This window comes from Cynocephalus volans, chromosome 6, assembly GCF_027409185.1.
Source record: "Cynocephalus volans isolate mCynVol1 chromosome 6, mCynVol1.pri, whole genome shotgun sequence".
Lineage (NCBI taxonomy): Eukaryota > Metazoa > Chordata > Mammalia > Dermoptera > Cynocephalidae > Cynocephalus > Cynocephalus volans.
Window position 1 is genome coordinate 108,541,898 of NC_084465.1, and position 16,930 is coordinate 108,558,827.

Sequence of the window (16,930 nt, forward strand, 5' to 3'; positions counted from 1 at the left end):
AAAAACCATCCATAGTCCAAGCATCCGAAATAATCACTATTAATATTTGGTATATCTCAGAGGTTGTAAACAGTCCTGCTGACATAATCTATTTGATCAGTCCCTGATATATATCTTTCAAAAAGGACTTCTAGACAGATAGATGGATAGGTTTATATAGTATATTTTCCTTTTTACATAAATGGAATCACTTTTAACCAAACTGAGTCAGAAATGCAGGACTCAATTAAAATACAAGGAAATGACAAACTCCAAATTCAGTGTAGTGATTGTCTCTGGGGTGGCTGGAGGGGAAGGGGGAGCAGAAAAGAAGCTTCATCTGTATTGATTACATTTTATTTATTAAGCTTAATGGTGGATACACTGATATGTGTGGGTTTTCCTTCTGTCACTTTTTTTTTTTCAGTGACTGGCCAGTACAGGAATCCAAACCCTTGACCTTGGCGTTGTAACACCACGTTCTGACCAACTGAGCTAACCAGCCAGCCCTTTTGTTGTATTTTTGTTACTCTGTACACATTTTCATACTTTCAGAATAAAGCATAACACATGTTAAAACAGTAATAAAATACAGAGATTAAAAACAATGCTTTTTTTTTTTTTTTTTTTTAAGATGACCGGTAAGGGGATCTTAACCCTTGACTTGGTGTTGTCAGCACCACGCTCACCCGGTGAGCTAACCGGCCATTCCTATATGGGATCCGAACCCGGGGCCTTGGTGTTATCAGCACCGCACTCTCCCGAGTGAGCCACGGGCCAGCCCATCAATGCATTTTTTTAAATGTAGGTCTTGAGCCTAGAAAAGCGTTTGATTTAGATATTGATTAAAACTGTTACAGGGCACACTCGGCTGAGGCTCCCCAAAATTGATACCAAACTCACAGGTCCAGCTGCCGGCCCCTAGACAAAAGCAAACCACTCAAAAGTCAAATGTTGGTGGATAGAAAGTCAGCTTTTATCAGGAATCCCAATGACCTGAGGAGAGATGTTAGGCTAACTCATCCCTCCAGTACACCTGAAGGAGAATGGCCAGACTAAAGCCATCTCAAAGACTAGGGTTTACTGAGGAGTTTTTAAAGAGGAGGTTGAGAGAACGGAACATGAGAAATGAAAAGCAGGAGGGAGGGGCACGTGAGCAGTGAGGGCTTCATACAAGGTCTCAGGTGCAGAGTCTGGCCAAGGCTCCATCTGGTTTCTGCTCCCATCCTTATCTCAGAGTCTGGATAGTACGTGCCTCCTTGCAAGTCTGCAGATTCAGACTGGCTGGAAAACAACTTTACATTCATGTAAATAATGTCATCTTGCCCCATAACCAAGGTTCAAAATATCAAATAACCATGGGGAAAGAGGAAACTCAGAGAAATGCCTGCCAAGAAAAAAAAGTGTCTTTTCAAAATTTACCTACAGCCCATGAAGTTTTAGGTCTCAACATGGCTTCAGTCCTGCTCACTCCAACAAAACCTCAAATTCCTCCAGGGATCAGGCAGTGAAGTGGGTTACCCAGGTGGGAAAGCAAGGAGCTAAATGGCTGACCCAGGAGGTTCCACCTTGTTGACTCCCGCCAAACACTGACCTTTGAAAGACAGGCAGAGGACACAGGAAAAGCATGATTCCAGAAGTAGGGGGAGGACAAAGATTATCTCCCATAAAACCAAATAAGAAAAGAGTTTCAGGATACGATGGGCACTGGGTCAATGCTACATACAGAAAGATCAGTGATGGGGCTGGCTGGTTAGAGCGCATTGTTACAACACCAAGGTCAAGGGTTCGATCCCCGTACCAGCCAGCCACCAAAAAAAGCCAAAACCAGTGCAGAAAGATCAGAGGCAATGCACTAAGGAAGGAGATTGTTGGCCTTTGAGTGTGTCAGTGGGTAGAAGCCAGATTGTGGGAGATTTTTTTATTTTGTTTGTTTTGGTTTGTTTTTGCAACTGGGCAGTACGGGGTTCCAAACCCTTGAACTTGGTGTTACCAGCACCATTAAGGAATGGTGAGAAAGAAGAGACAGCCAATATGAACCATGCCTTGGAAGCCAGGAGGAAACAGGAAGAACAAAGCTTTGACAACTCTTTGGAAAGAAAGCACTGTGTCTGACAGATGTACCTGCTTAGGTGCTTGAAGTCACATATACAGGGATGTCCACTGCAGCATGAGGAGTATTCTTAAAAGCCTAGAAAAATCTAACTGTCCATCAATAGGGACCTCACAATGGAATACTACATAGCCACGAAAACGAATGAGACAGATGTGTTCTCATATGAAAGATACAGCACTCCGTGAAAAATGCAAGGTGCTGAACGATGTGCATAACATGCCCTGCTGTGTTTGCAAATAAAATAGGGAGGGTCTGTCTACACAGCTGTAAACAGAGGCTCTATCTGGAAAGATACACAGGAGACCGGTAGTAGTTACTGCCTCTGGCAAGAGACAGGAAGTCTAGAGTAGAAAGAAGACTTAACTTTTCATTGAAAAGTCTTTGGTACTGTTTGAATAATTATTTTTAATAATAATGACTATTTTTAAATAAATCATTTTTTTAATGGTGGGGAGCTTGGAGGAGGAAAGAAAGTAGAGGGAAAGGCAGGTTTCCCTGGCACCCTCACTGGCCTTAAAAGCAGTGGAGGCCAGCAAAGGTTGTTCTTAATTACCCGAAAGTGACTTGTAGAAGCCCAGGGATGACTCCATCCTTAGGGTCATCGTGGCAGATCCATGTTGGCATGTGGTCCGGCCCCTCAGATCTGGGTGGGCTCCCAGGGACCAGGGCCACAGGGCTTCAACCTGCCTCACCTCCTCTCCCCTCAAACATATTCTCTCACCTGGTAATTTAAAGCTTGTGCAGAGAGTGCAGGCCTTGGAGGGTTCAATCTGGAGAGCTTGGTGCTGAGAACACCAAGGTCAAAGGTTTCAATCCCCGCTCTGGCCAGCCACCAAAAAAAAAAATAATAATAATAATAAATAGATAGATAAATAAATAAATATGAGAAGGCAGAAATGAATGTGCAAAGAAGGTTGGAATATGTCATACTGGTCAGGACTCTTTCCATAAGAAATGATGTAAAAACTTAGGTACAAAAGAAATGTACTGGTTTTGTAGCTAAAAAGCCCAATGGTAGAATTAGATTTAGCAGCTTCAGTTATATTCAACAGTGTCCTGGTTTCTCTCTCACTTGGCTCAGCCATGCCATCCCTGGGTCTTGGCTCCATTCTTAGGTCCTCCCCTCATGATCACAAGGGAGCTGCAGAAGCTCCAGACCTCACACACTCTTCTAAATGCTCTCCCTAGTAATCTCATCTGTTCCCACCATTTAAAACATGTTAACTCCATACCTATGTATCCAGCTCCAACCTTGCCCCTGAAATCCAGACCCATACACCAACTGCCTATTTGACATTTTCACTTCAAAGTCTAATCAGTGTCTCAGACTTTACAATGTTAAAGTACATTTGGATTCTCCAGAAGGAGGATACCATATGCTGCCTTTAACAAACCTACTTGATCATAGAATCGCTTAACGCCACATCTCTCAGAACATAACCTCATTGTTAAGCAATGCATGATTGTATATGGAGGATTTATGTAGATTATATGCAAGTACTACACCAACTTGATATGAGGGACATGGCCACCTGCTGATTTTGGTACCCATGGGGAGTCCTGGAACCAATCTCTCAAAGATACCAAGAGATGACATCCTGTTGGTTCTGTTTCTCTGGAGACCCTGACTAATACAGGCCTATATTCAAGGATTATCTATGAATATTTAGGAACATGAGTTGTGTGGAGCACAGTTTGGGAAAAAGTAAGCCAGGTCATCTCCACAATCTCCTTCAGTTTTCAATCACTGATTTTGGAACTTAGCAGAATAACAATAACATAGAACTAGCGCGATTTTTAAAAAGGATTTTTTAAAGCTTCATGAGAGGGGGTGTTGATGTAATAACATTACCAGAAGAGGGCTGTGTCTGACCTCATGCAACATGGAACAGAGAGGAGAACCAGTTCCGGCGTCAGCCTCAAGCTTCGGCTCTCACTCACAGCTCTAAACAAGCGAAGTGATCCTGCCCCAAGCTTCCATGAGTAGCTTGTTCTGCAAGGAAAATTCCATCCAACTAAAAGATTATTTTTCCAAAATTACTAAACTATGGGCAAGTTTTCACAGCAGAACATTTTGACCTTTAGCACTTGACTCCAAACCAAAAGTATACAGGTTCTCCTAAGGACCTTAGTAGATTTTGTGTGTGCATTCTTTTTGTTTGTTTCTTCTTTTTTTTCTTCACTTGGAAAGGGACATCTAAGCCTATATTAGTCAGGGTTCTCCAGAGAAACAGAACCAACAATGTATATAGACAGTGGTCCATTGGTATCTGTGGGGAGTTGGTTCCAGGACCCCCCATGGATACCAAAATCCACAGAGGTCAAGTCCCTTATAAAAAAGGGCATTGTATTTGCATACAACCTATACACATCATCCAGTATACAGTTTAGTGAGAGGGATATGTTCTGAAAAATACGTTATTAGGCAATTTCAGTTTTCTGCAAGCATCACAGAGTGTACTTACACAAACCTAGATGGTGTAATCCATTGCTCTGACAACCATTGTATATGAGGATCCATCGCTGGCCAAAATGTCATTAGGCAGTACATGACTATACTTTAAATCTTCTCTAGATTACTTATAATAACTAATACAATGTAAACACTATGCAAACAGTGTTATACTGTATTTTTTATTTGTATTATTTTTTGTTACTTTTTTTTCATATATTTTTATTCATGGTTGGGTGAATCTGCAGATACAAAACCCAAGGATGGAGGGGACTGACTGTATATACATTTATAGAAAAAGACATTTATTATAAGGAATTGGCTCATGTGATTATAGAGGCTGAGAAGTCTCAAGATTTGCAGTTAGTAAGCTGGGGACCCAGGAGAGCCAGTAGTATTTAAGTTCCAGTCTAAGAGCTGGCAACTTGAGACCCAAGTAGAGCTGATGTTTCAGTTCAAGTCTGAAAGCAGTGAAAAAACAACGTCCCACCTCAGGCAGTCAGGTAGAAGAAGTTCCCTTTTACTCAGCCTTTTTTTTTATTCAGGTCTTCAGGTGATCAGATGAGGCCCACTAACATTAGGGAAGGCAAACTTCTTTACTCAATCTACCAATTCAAATGTTAATCTCATCCAGAAACACCCTCACAGACATACCCAGAATAACATTTGACCAAATATCTGGGCACCCTGTGGCCCAGTCAAGTTGACACATAAAATTGACCATCACAAGACCCTTGACTGCACACCCAGTCCTTGCCCTTTTTCAGCTTCCTTGCATAACCTCTGTGCTACATTGTGCTACATCAACTTGGTTATTCTGGGAGCTAAGTTTCCCAGAACCCCTATCTCTGGATAATTCCAGGGTAGGGTTGGCCAATAGAGGAGAGTGCATGAAATTTGGAAAAGAGATGGGAAGCAGCACTGCTATTCTCCAAAGGACACCATTGTTGCATGCAGTGACAGATTGTCATAATGATGCCCAATGGATTCAAGCACGTCTTCATTCTCCTTTACTCCACATCCAGCTCTTCTTTCCAGCTTCTGGTCCTATTGACCAACAGTGGCCTGAGCCCTACCACCAAATGCTTGGCTGCTGATTCAGAGAGGCAAGAGTTGTATAGAGGCAACCTAAACTGCTCTACAAGCATGCCCTTCACAGCCTGCTTTAGGAACTGGACATTCCTTGGCTTCTCAGATCTATTAGTTGATGACTCCTCTGGTCCTCACCTCCCCCTCTTCAGATCTTCACATCTCCAGCTCCTCCCACAGTCGTGTAAGGTCTTATTCCTATAACTCATCCCTTACCCCGTAGCATTCATGGTGGCTCAGCTCCCCTGACCTACCCTGACCAATGCCACCTCTTTAACCTTGTTGTTTTGAATGTACAGTGTAAAAATTCATGCAGAACTGTTCAGATCCTGTACACAGAGTGGCATAGCATTATAATTAAAGCACAAGCTTTGGAGCAGAAAAATCTGAATCCCAGTTCCACCACTGCTATGGTTTGAGAGTGTACTCTCCAAAATTCATGTTGACATTTAATTGTCAATGTGATAATATTAAGAGGTGATTAAGTCCTCATGAATGGGATTAGCAACCTTTAGCCATTATCGGAGGAAACTAGCTAGGTCCTTTTCTTCCCTTACACTTCTGCCATGTCCTCACATAGCAACAAAGTGCCAACTTGGAATCAGAGAGCGGCCTTCACCAAACACCAAACACCAAACCTGCTGGTGCCTCGATCTTGGACTTTCCAGTGTCCAGAACTATGAAGCATAAATTTCTGTTGTTTATAAACAGAAAATACTCTCAGACATTTTGTTATAGCAGCACAAAAGGACTAAGACAACCGTAGTAGAGCGTGTGCGGCCTTGGACAAGTGGCTTAACCTCCCTGAGCCTCAGTTTCCTTATCTGTAACTATGTGAATGATAATAGTACCAACTTCCTGGGATTGTTAGGAGGATAAATGAGATCATTTAGGAAGTGCATAAATTTACTTGTGCAAAATTTATGAGCACGGTTCCTGGGCCCAGAATAAGCATTCAGCAAACATTAGTGATTTTGTTATTATGAACAAGTTCAGAGCCATTCAGTCTCTGGGAAGGTTGTTTTCCCAAGGCTGACTAAGGCAGTAAAATAAGTGAGAGACCCCACATAAATGGGGGTCAAGGGTGAACCAAGTTCATTCCAAAACTAAAGTCTGGAAAACATTAAGCAGTAAATACTGGAACGGCAAGGACAGATGCAGCAGGAAGGCTGTGCAAGGCTGAAGGGCAGGATGGATTTGAGTTTGAGAAGTGGGTTAAGGCAAGGGGTTATTACTAAGGTAATGGGTAGCAGGCAAATACTAGAATTCCCTTCTTATAGGTTGCATTAGTCTGTTTCTGATACTTATAACATAAATACCTAAAACTATGTGATTTATAAAGAAAATAAAATTTATCGCTTATAGTTTCAGAGGCTGAGAAGTTTGTAGTCCAGGGAACATATCTGGTGAGGGTCTTCTTTGGTGGTGGCTTTACAGTAATGCAGGGGTCTCGCATGGCAGAACATGGCAGAGCAGGGAAAGAGAGACTCTCATGTGCTCTCCTTTTAGAGCCCTCAGAACCATGCGCTTCACCGTAATTATTAATCCATTCACTATGGCGTGGTCCTACAGTCCAATCACCTCTTCAAAGGCCCACCTTTCAATTACCATAATAGTATTTCCCACTCTCTTTACACTGTCACAGTGGGGACTGAGTTTTGGGGGGGACATCAATCCACAGCATAGGGTGACTGATAGATGGCACTGGAACAGTCACAGTGGCCTAAAGTACACCTACAAGTCCAGACTAAAACCCTCATGTAGGCAGGGGGCAGGGATTGAATGCCCCACCACCCCGCCAAAATCATTGAATCTTAATCCCCATCGTAACTGTTGAAGGTGCGGAATCCTATTACGGTAATTGAAAGGTGGGGCCTTAAAGTGATTAGATTGTGAGGACCCTGCCATAGCAAATTGTTTAATGGTGGTCAGGGGCATGGTTCTGAGGGCTTTAAAAGGAGAGCACATGAGGAGCTATCTCTCTCTCTCTCTGCTCCACCATTTTCACCATGTGACACCCTGCTTTGCTGTGAAACCACCACCAAAGAACGTCCTCACCAGATGTATTCTCTGGACTTTGTTCCCAGCCTCCGAAACTGTAAGCAATAAATTTCATTTTCTTGTAAATTATCCAGTTCCAGGTATTTTGTTATAAATCAAAAGAAACAGACTAATATACCTTATCTTTTCTCAAAGTTGAGAAATATCTTCTAGAAATTCAAATATCATTGCAATACTGAATCGACAGCTAGATGTTTTCAATATCATTTACTTTGGCAGGCATACATAGTCTTTACTATGACACATTATTTCAGTAGTTATTATATAGTGCTTTCTTTAATACTCCCAGTATATTTAAATAAATCTTCATAAGCATGCACTTTCTCTCAATATTCTCTCGCTGTATTATATAAAAGGTCATTTTTCACATATTTTTGGATAATTGCTCTTTAAGTACCCCAGAAACACAAGTACAAGCAATCAGGTATGTGTGGCAGATTCTCACAAGGAATGTGATGTATCCACATACGGATATAGATCCATGTAACATTCCACTGAATATTATGCAGCTGATCAAGATAATGTTTTTGAGGAATTTTTAATATTACAAGATGCTATGGTCTGAATGTTTGTCTCCTCCAAAACTCATGTGGAAGCTTTATTCCCAATGTGGCAGAATTGACAAGTGAGGCCTTTGGGAGGTGATTAGAACATGAAGGATATGCTCTCATGAATGAATTAATCCATTCCTGGATTAGTGGGTTAATGAATGAGTGGGCCATCACAGGAGGGGCACTGGTGGCTCTATAAGGAGAGCAAGTCAGCACATTAATGTGTGCTTGAGCCTCCCTTGCCATGTGATAGCTTGCTCTGCCTCGGGACTCTATGGAGAGTCCCCACCAAGAAGATCCTGACCAGATGTGCCCCCTTGACCTTGGACATCGCAACTTCCAAATTGCACGGAATAAATTTCTTTTCTTTATAAGTTACCCAGTTTCAGGTATTTTATATTTATTTATTTATTTAATAATATATATTATGTATTTTTATATATTGTATCAGTCCATTTTGTGTTGCTATAACAGAATTACCTAAGACTGGGTAATTTACAAAGAACAGAGATTTATTTGGCTTATGATTCTGGGAGAGCTGCATCTGGCACCGGCCTCAGGCTGCTTCTACTCATGGCAGAAAGTGGCAGGCAGCCAGCAGGTACAAGCAGATCACATGGCGAGAGGAAGCAAGAGAGAGAAGCGAGAGAGAGAGAGAAGGTGCCAGTGTCTTTTTAACAACCAGCTCTCCCAGGAATTAATAGAGTGAGAACTCACTCATTAATCCCCCCTCCCCCAGGGAGAGCACCAATCCATTTATAATCCCTATAAGGGATCTGCCCCCATGACTCAGTTAGTTTCCAACACTGCCACAGTGGGGATCAAATTTCCACATGAGTTTTGGAGGGGTCAACACATCCAAACTCCAGCATTCCGCCCCTGGCCCCCCAAAACTCATGTCCCTCTCACATACAAAATATAATCATTCCATCCCAAAAGTACCAAAAGTCTTAGCTTGTTCCAGCACCAACTTAAAAGTCCAAAGTCTCATCTGAGACCAAAAGCAAAAGTCCTTCCAGCTGTGAAACTGTAAAAATCAAAACCAAATTTATCTACTGCCAAGATACAATGGTGGAACAGACACTGGATACACATTCCCATTCCAAAAGGGAGGAATAGGCCAAAAGAAAGGAGAAACAAGCCCCAAACAAGTCCAAAACCCAGCAGGGCAGACATTATGTCTTAAAGTTCCAAAATAATCTTCTTTGACCCCAAGTCCTGCATGCTGGGCACAGTTGGGCATTTGGGCCCCCAAAGCCTCAGACAGCCTCGCTCCCACAGCTCTGCCAGGTGCAGCCCAGTGGACTGTGCTGGTGCCTGCAGGTTTTCCAGGCCTGTGTTGCATGTTACCAGTGGCCCTGCAGTTCTGGAGTCCTAGCAGCAGCCCCGCTGCCTTGGCTCTACTAGACATTTCCCTGGTGAGGGCTCTCTGTGAGGGCTCCAACCCCACTTTTCTGCTCTGCAGTGCTCTAGTAGATGGCCTCTGCAGTGGCTCCACCCCTGCGGCAGGTGTCTGCTTGGGTCCCCAGGCTTTTCCATACATCCTCTGGAATCTGGGTGTAGGCTGCCATGCCTCCACTGCTCTCACGTCCTGCTGGCCTGCAGACTTAACACAACGTGGACACCACCGAGGTTTCAGGCCTCTACTCTCCAGGGCTGCTGCATGAACCACACTTGGGCATGCTCCAGCTGGAGCAGCTGGGATGCAGGGAGCAGGTTCCCAGGGGCAGCTACGTCACAGGTCTGTCCTCCAGGACAACTCAGTCCTTCTAGGCGTCAGGGCCTGTGATGGGTGCTTCCAGACTTCTCAAATGCCTTTAGGGCTTTTTTCCCATTTTCTTGGCTCATAGGATCTGGCTGCCTCATCACCAAACTAATGTCTTTAGCAAACAGTTTATCTGCTTCACCCTTGCATTTTCTCCTGCTCTCCACTTCTCTACCTCATGGCCATGCTGCAAATTTTCCAAATCTTTATGCTCTGCTTCCCTTTTAAATTCTGGCTTTACATCATGCCTTTGCCGCCATAACTCAGAACAGGCTGTTAAAAGTAACCATACAGCTTCCTTAATGCTTTGCTGCTTGGAAATTTCTTTGGCCAAATGCTCTGGTTTACAACGCCTATGTTCCACCTTCCACAAAGTCCAAGGGCATCGACACAATGCAGCCAAGTTCCTTGCTATAGTACAGCAAGGGTTATCTTTTGTCCAGTTCCCAATAAGTTCCTTATTTCTATCTGAGATCTCATCATCCACATGGTCTTCACTGTCCATATTTCTATTAACATTCTCCTCACAACCATTTAACCAATCTCTAACCTTTTAGAGAGAATCTTAACCATTCTCTCATCTTTTCTCTTCTTCTAAGTCCTCCAAACTCCTCCAACATTTGCCCATTACCCAGTTCCAAGGCTGCATCCACATCTTCGTGTATCTGTATAGCAACACTCCACTCCTTGGAACCAATTTTCTGCATTAATCCATTTTGTGTTGCTATAACAGAATACCTGCAACTGGGTGATTTATAAAGATAACAAAATTTATTGCTTACAATTTCTGAGGCTAGGAATTCCAAAGTCCACCTGATGGCAGCAACAGTGAACCAGGGGTCTCACATTGCAAGATGGTAGAAGCAGGGAGAGCAAGAGAGAGAGAGAGAGAGAGAGACTCTCCTCTTCTTTTAAAATCCTCAGAACCACACCCCTGATGACCATTTTTAATCCATTCACCACTACATGGCCCTGTAATCTAATCACCTCTTCAAGGCCCCACCTTACAATTACCATAATAGGATTTCCCACCCTTTTTACAGTCATGGTGGGGGCTAAGTTTCTAATATATAAAACTTGGGGGACACAATTCAAGCTTCAATGAGGTCTGGGGGGACATAATTCAATCCACTATATATATATATAAAATATATATTTACAATTATAAATTACATATATTTATAAATTATATATAATTATAAATTATTTGTATATTTTTATAATAGATATTACAATATATAATGTATATATTTTATATATATATAATATATACATAGAGAGAGAGAGAGAGAGAGAATATGTTCTCAGTAAAGTAAAAGATGTGTAAGATTGCAAGAAAATTCCCATAATTGTCCTCCAATCAAAGACTGCCTATAGTTGAACAAAATTGACTTTACTGACTTGTTGCACACACCATGAGGAACCATGAGGTGTGTCACAGTGGTCATGCCCAAGGCTGTCTGCATACGCACGTGACCCAGTTGCACATGGCCTGGCGCTCAGAAGGGCCCCATACTTGGTTTAATGCTCTGCTGTTGCCATCTTGAAATTCTTAATAATTTTTTAACAGGAGTCCAGCATTTTCATTTTGTGCCGGGTGCTACAAGTTATGCAGCTGGTCCTGAGTGATGCAATAAAGAGAATGTTAGAAAGTTCTTATTATAGGATTTGGATTTGTGTTAGGTGATTTAGGGGAGGGTTTGAAGAAACTGGGCTTAGCTGATGTTGGCAGGATGTGGATGAATTCTGTAATTGGGGTATATCTATGAATCAGTGAAGGTTCTCCAGAGAAGCAGAAGCAATAGAAGACACAGATGAAGATATAGATATAGATAAGATATAGATATAGATATAGTTACAGATATAAAAATTTATGTCAAGGAATTGGTCATGAAATTGTGGGGGCTGGCAAGTCTGAAATCTGTACAGCAGACCAGCAGGCCAAAAATTCAGGGAAGAGTTGATGTCGCAGTCCTGAGTCTGAAATCCACAGGGCAAGCTGGGCACTCTGGAAACTCACACAGGATGCATCTATGTTGCAGCCTTGAGGCTGAATTCCTTTTCTTCAGGAAACCTCAGTCCTTGTTCTTAAGGCCTTCGACTAATTGGGCAAGGCCCACCAACATTGCGGGGGGTGGTCATCTCCTTTGTTCAAAGTCTACTGATTTAAATGTTAATCACGGGCCGAGCCCGTGGTGCACTCGGGAGAGTGTGGCGCTGGGAGCGTGGCAACGCTCCCGCCGCGGGTTCGGATCCTATATAGGAATGGCCCGTGCACTCACTGGCTGTGTGCCAGTCACGAAAAAGACAAAAAATAAATAAATAAATAAATAAAAAATAAATGTTAATCACATCTAAAAAACACCTTCACAGCAACATCTAGACTGTGCAACTCCCTGGTGATCAATAGAGCTGTTCCCAATAATACAGCTCTCCTCTCTTTCTGAGCACAAGGCAGGATTGTGTTTCCATGGGCCTCTTTGGAGTTACATTTGGATGTGTAACTTGCTTTTGACCAAGGAAATGTGAGCACAAGGGACATGTGTCACTTGAAGGCTGAGGCTTTCAGAGCCATATTCTCCTTCCCTCTGCCATGGTGGTTAGCAGTGCTCCCTATAGTGATGGCTCTGGGGTCCTGGGTACCAATGGAAGGACCATGTGGAGCACAACCCCAGATGACCCAGGAGGAACACTGTTATGGGCTGAATGTCTGTGTCCCCCCAAAAGTCATATGTTAAACCTCTAACCCCAGGGTGTTGGTATTCGGAAATGGGGCCTTGAGAAGTCATTAGGTTTAGATAAGGTCATAAGCATGGAGCCCTTATGATGGGACCAATGCCCTTACAAGAAGAGGAAGAGAGAGGGATCACTCTCTCCATGAGCACACAGTAAGGAAAGGCCATGTGAGGACACAGCAAGAAAAGGTGGCTGTCTCCAAGCCAAAAAGTGAGCACTCAACAGACACTGAATCTGCCAGCACCTTGATCTGGGACTTCCCAGCCTCCAGAACTGTTGTTTAAGCCACCTAGCCTGTAGTATTTTGTTATAGCAGCCTGAGTAGACCAAGACAGACATGTTACATGAGTGAGAAATAAACCCTGGGATTTGGGGGTGTTTGTTACTGCAACATAACCTCAGTTATCCTGACTGATACAGCATCCAAAGCCAAGCATTGACCACTATGCTTTACTCCCTTTTCCACTAAAAACTTCTTTATGATAGCTATATAATATGGAGGAAGTCCTTTCTGGTGTATTGTAGCCCCAAGTGAGGGAAGCCTAAAAAAACCCACAAAACTAACAAGAACACAAAGGAATAGTATGCACTGAGCCAGAAATATTGGCCTTCCAGTGGACCCATAAACTGCAGATGGGTTAGTCCCTTCAACTTGAAACAGAGCCTGAGGGAAGTGGGCCTTGTGCTTAGGGGAGTTGCGGGGGGATTCAACAAAGCAGAGAGCTCAGAAGCCCTGCTGAGCAAGCCTGCAGAGTCCAATGCAAAGACGCTCTTCCTTCCCATCTTCCTCCCTCTTGCTTAGATCTCTGCACATCCCTCAGAAGCCTTGTTTGTTTGTGGACTTGAATAGGCTAATTTGATTTGGGGCCAATTCTCCAGACCCTCTGCTAGTTTTCCGTGAGGATTCCCTTTGAAGATCAGCTCCTCTGAACTGCTTTCTCTTAGCACTATCAAAAGTGCCACATCCCGTCGGCTCTTTAGAATTTTTCAAAGTGGCTTCCCTCTCCGGGCCAACCCCGTGGCGCACTTGGGAGAGTGCGGCGCTGGGAGTGCAGTGGCGCTCCCGCAGCGGGTTTGGATCCTATATAGGGATGGCTGGTGCGCTCACTGGCTGAGCGCAGTGTGGGCGTCACCAAGCCAATGGTTGTGATCCCCTTACAGGTCACAGAAAAGACAAAAAAAAAAAAAAAAAAAGTGGCTTCCCTCTGATTTCCAGAGTATCTTGACTGTTCAAAATTGTGAGGCTCACTGTGTCAGGGAAATTTAATTTTTGGGGGGGGACTTTATTTTTTTAGAGGAGTTTTAGATTCACGGCAAAACATTGAGAAGTACAGAGATTCCCACATACCTCCTGCACCCCCCCCACACACAACCTCCCCCAATATCAACATCCCCCACCAGAGTGGTACATTTGTTACAATTGAACTACATTGATACATCACAATCATCGATTTGGACAAATGTATTGTGGGGCAAATGCACAGAGGAATCCAAGACCAGTGTCAGTATTGCAGTTTTATAGCTCTTTATTTTGGTGTTGCAGCTCTTTGTTCAGTGTTACAGCACCTCTTTTTGCTTGCAAGCAAGAGCACTGGGGAGCAAGAACTCCTATACCAGTGTCTCCCAGAACAAAGGAAAAGACCCCCTTATATAGCCTAAATTTCCACCTTTTTCCCTCCCAGGTTCCCAATCAGGTCCTCTTATGTAAATGAGGGATACTGTCCTGCTAATTTGGATTGGCTGATTGTGGGACACAGTACTTTGCCTCTGGCCCCTGGGGGGGGTGTGAGGCTGCTGTTATCTCACAGAGGGCGGGTGCAGGAAGCAAGCAGGCTAAATCACAGGGGCCAGAGTCTGCAGTCGAGCATAGCGTTTCTAAAACAGTTTCTCCAGTGGAAAAAAGGGAAAGGCTTAACAATTAGAAAATGCTTAGGGTTCCCTGAAACATTCCCCAATGGTTTTATGTACATGAGTCAAATCCTAGACTCATCATCAACGTTTAATCTGGCATAATGGGTTCTTAAAACCATAAGTTGTATCAGTTGTTCTCTTTCCTTAATGTATCTTGTGAGGCCAGTGAGTATACAGGGACCTACAGTAAAGCGCAATAGGATTACGAATAGGGGACTGGTTAAAGCAGTGAGGAGAGCTGTTAACCAGGGAGACCAAGAGGCTAAATCTTCATACCAATTGTGGTTTTTGTTTTTTATTTCTCCCCTTTCCTTTAACCTTTTTCTAACTAGGGAGAGGCTATCCTTTACTATTCCTGAATGATTTGCATGAAAGCAACAATTTTCTCCTAGAGCTATACATAGTCCACCTTGTTTTAGGAATGAAAGATCAAGGCCCCACCTGTTTTGTAGCACTACTTCCGCTAGTGTATCTCAGGAAGTTTCTAATCAGCTAACAGATTTTTCTAATTTCCCTAGGTCTAGATCAATTTGTTGACTTAGGGCTTTAAGTTTTTGGTTGGTCGTTATGAGAGCTGTGGTGCTAATAGCTGCAGAGCCTGCAATGCCAAGATATAAACAGAGGAATTAAGACAGGAACTGCTCATTTCTCGAGGAGGTGTTGCCTTCCTGCTGCTCCTTCATAGTAATAAATTGGGGGGACAATAGAAACAAGTACACAAAATTCAGTCCTATTAGGTGTAAGGAAATATTGAATAGCTATGCATGGAGTCAACCCTGTCAAACAAGCAAACCAAGCATGAGAAGGGGCGACGAGGTAGTTAGAAGTTTGTGACCCGTGGGTCACGCTACTAAATGGTTACCACATATGTACATGTGGTTTTACAGGGGGACTTTTTAGGTCATAATCATTAGTTTTTATACAAAGTCCTTGGTTTTGGATGCCACCGAGTGTAAGTTTGGGCTTTCCTCCCCATGGACAGAGTTTGTCTTCTGTGATTTCAGTCAGATTCAGAGACATAAGTTTGGTTAGTAGTGCCAAAGAGTTGTTTATCCCTAGCCCAACATAATATGTTGGCTCTAGATCTAAGCATAACCAACAGTCAGTTGTTACATTTGGGTTCAATTTGGTTGACAAACATAAAAACTGAATCTAAAGTCCCTAAGGGGATTGGTGAAAGCATAATAAGACCAGGGTGTTGGAGCTTGGGGGGGATGGGTTAGGGATCAGGGAACGTGGAGGAGGAAGTAGGAGGTCCTGGTTAGGGCCTATGGGGATGTTTAATGGATCTTCTCTTTTTAACTGAATAGTGAATTCTCCCCCTGAATTTACTCCAGTATATAGTCTTATTCCCCATGTTCTTCCAGCTTTCCAGGTATCAACCATGAAGGAATTCCACATTTTAATAGTAAGATTCATAGGGTTGCATGTTCCTGGCTGACTACAGTCTGAAGGTGCGGGATATCTATTAAGAGATATGTAGGTATCTGTATGAGCCCAGGAAGACTCTGTTTCACAACTCCAGGCAGCACAATGGTAGTTTCCTTGTCCCCGACAGGAAGGGCTGTTTGCTGCAGGGCAGGTATAAAATTAGGTTTGTTGGAGGCCCTTTTCATTAATTCTGCCACACCCCCACCAAGAATAGTAGCCATATCGGCCCCGAATCCCCCTAGAGTTCGTCATTTCTCCCTAACCTCTAAGTTTGTTTTTCCCATTAACTCACATAAATCTATTAGGAAAGTGGGGGCCCCTGATGTATAGATGGTCCTAATGGGATCCTCTGTAATCGTGTTCCTTAGCTCCCATGGGGTTCGTGGGGGTTCCCTGACACAGATGTTATATAACATAAATCAATTGAAACAATCAGGGGGATGAGCAAGTGAGTCTTATCTCCAGCAGGTCTCCTTGGGAGTGCTGGACCATCCATTTTTTTCGTGAAGTAGTCTGAGCAGGAGTTCCTAGGCTAGGGTGTCTGTTGAAGCTGGGTATGGTAGATCCACCGGAATTTTCCAGCAGCCTTCACTGCCATGAGAGTGGTGAGGATGACAGTGTAAGGTCTGCTCCACCTTGGCTCGAGGGTGCTGGCGTGATGTCATTTAACCCAAACCAGCTCACCCAGCTGGTATTAACGTGGGGTTAGGTCCTTGGCTGTTGGTTGGGCCCCTCTGATCAGCGGGTGGATCTGATGCAGCACCTGTTGGAGGGCTCGGAGAGACTGAGAAAGTTATGGCTAGTGGACTCAGCGAGTTTATCGTCTGGAAGGCGGGGTA